We start from the raw sequence: 2,500 nt of genomic DNA, 5'->3' as shown, positions 1-2,500 counted from the left end.
ATACATTTAGCAATAAACAAAACAATTCATTAATAAATCAGAGCAAAACATTCAACAATATATCCAATCATTCAGCAATATATCAGAGCATAATATATCAGAACATCTAAAAAACAATATAAGTAACATGATAAGCAAGCAAAGCAACAAAAATCAAAGCAAGTAAATATAATATACATACATAAACATATAATATACATACGTAAACATATATATATCTCCCCCTTTTTGACTTTCATCAAAAAGTAAACAGGAAGAAGCAAAATTTTGGGATTGTTTAAAATATTGTTCGCCGAAATAAATAAAAATTTTTCATCATCCATCAACAATAAAAACTATTTTCTGGACCTAGTCTTCCTTTTCTTGAAAGGTTTAGGTTTTCTAGGTGATGTTGGTGCATCATTGACGGTTGGAGGAATTGTTTGAATTGGGGTGGTTTCATCAACATCAACAGGAATGTCTACCTCCTTCACCAACTGTTCCTCAGCAGCCTCCTTCTCTTCTTTTTTCTTTTCCTTGACCTCTTCCATAACCTCATCCTCTTTTGGCTCAGCAGCATTACCATCATCAACTACTTCTTCCACTACCACATCTTCTACTACCATACCTTTCATTTCTTTCATAAAGGTGTCTAACATGAAAGTCAGAGTAGACACTTTATCATGCAAATCAATTAAAGAAGATTTCATTTCACCAACCTCCAAGTCAAGAGACTGAAGTCGGGAAAGAGTGGTGTGTTCTTGAATATGAGGTTCAAGACGTGAAAGCCGTTTACCATGAATCTTTTGTAAATCCTTTTTATCAGATGAAGACAAATTTGAGTATAACTCATACTTGCCATGCATTTTAAAAATACCTAGAAGAGGAAGGATTTAACTTGATAAGGATATTAGACCAGAGTAATCCACTTCCTCTGAATCAGAGAGTAGATTAAAATGATCGAAGATCAATGTCAAGAGATTGGCATAAGGAAGAGAACAATTGCGAGTATGTGAACTACAAAATCGCATTGAAGAGAAGATAACAAAAGAAAAATCAACAGTCTTAAGAGAAGCAATTTTTCACATCAAAATAAGATGGGCATCAGTGACTAATTCGCATGAATAGTTGCGAGAAAAGACAGTTCTAACCAAAATGTAATGCAACAGTTTTCCACTTAAATTCAAAGCATTGTGAGTCAATTGCTTAGCAGAAGAAAAATCAGAATATGATTCAAGAATAAACATATCCTTAGCATTTTGTAAGGCCAAAATGTTAGGAGTTTTATCATCAGCTTCAAGAGAAAACTTGAACAGGTCATTCATGAGAGTTTTAGAGATGATAATCTCTTGTCCTTTGACAAAGCTTCTCAATGCTTGATTTCCATCAACTATAGTAAAAGATAAGTTTGAGTAAAAGACTTTTACAAGAGTCGGATATGTAGAAGAACCAGGACTTAATAACATACCGGGAGTAGACTAAATAAATGCAGAAATGATATCAAGATCTTCAAAAAGAAAGAAATTGTAATCGAGAATATCAACAAATAAAAGTGATCTCTGTCTGAAAATATCAACCCATCTCCCATATGCAGTGGATTCTCAAAACATTGCTTAGGAACATCTAAAGTGTTCAAAGGTGAGTGAATGATAGGGGTTACAGGTTCAGCCCTTTTTGATTTAGATGATTCACTTTTTTCTGATTTTGACCCAGATTTGTTCAAATTTCTTTTGGGTGCCATTGAAGGAGTTTTTTTTTTAAAAGCTTGAAAGGGAAAGTGAACGAGAGAGTAAATGAATGAGTTGCGTTTCACTCTCTATTTAAGGAGTATAGTACAATGCATTTGTACTTCCCAATTAATTGATTTGACAACACAAGGAATGCAAAAGGTTTGGAGCTTAACCGGTAGTTCAATGACGTGAACAGGTGTTTTATTTGGAAATGCAATAATGAGATTAATTGGATTTTAACAAAAGTCATGAACAAGGTTTTAATGCATTGTTGACGTCCAAAATTAAATTAAACAAACAATTTTGTTTTAAAATAATTAAATATCCTTTATTGATTAAACGTATTTAATCATAAATCCCATTTTTATAGAACAAATAATTTTTAAGAAATTGAAATTAAATTTTCAATTCTTAACTCATGCATAAACACACACATATAATGTCAATCAAACATGTAAACAAAATGCTCCCCCTTAATACATACTTAGTATTAAGTAACAATTAACGTTTAATATTTAACCATTTTACTTTTTGTCATTACTCCCCCTTAATTCATGCAACATCATTTAGCATGCCAAGTTCCATACGTATATAAGCAAAACGATCAGCACTTAAAGGTTTTGTAAATATATCTGCTAACTGATTTTTAGTAGATATAAAAGATAAAGAAATATTACGTTTTTCAACATGATCTCTTATAAAATGGTGACGTACCTCAATGTGTTTTGTACGAGAATGTTGCACAGGATTCTTTGTAATACAAATTGCACTTGTATTATCACATCTTATTG

The sequence above is a fragment of the Amaranthus tricolor genome, chromosome 15, assembly GCF_026212465.1.
Source record: "Amaranthus tricolor cultivar Red isolate AtriRed21 chromosome 15, ASM2621246v1, whole genome shotgun sequence".
Classification (NCBI taxonomy): domain Eukaryota; kingdom Viridiplantae; phylum Streptophyta; class Magnoliopsida; order Caryophyllales; family Amaranthaceae; genus Amaranthus; species Amaranthus tricolor.
This window is presented reverse-complemented; position numbering follows the sequence as displayed.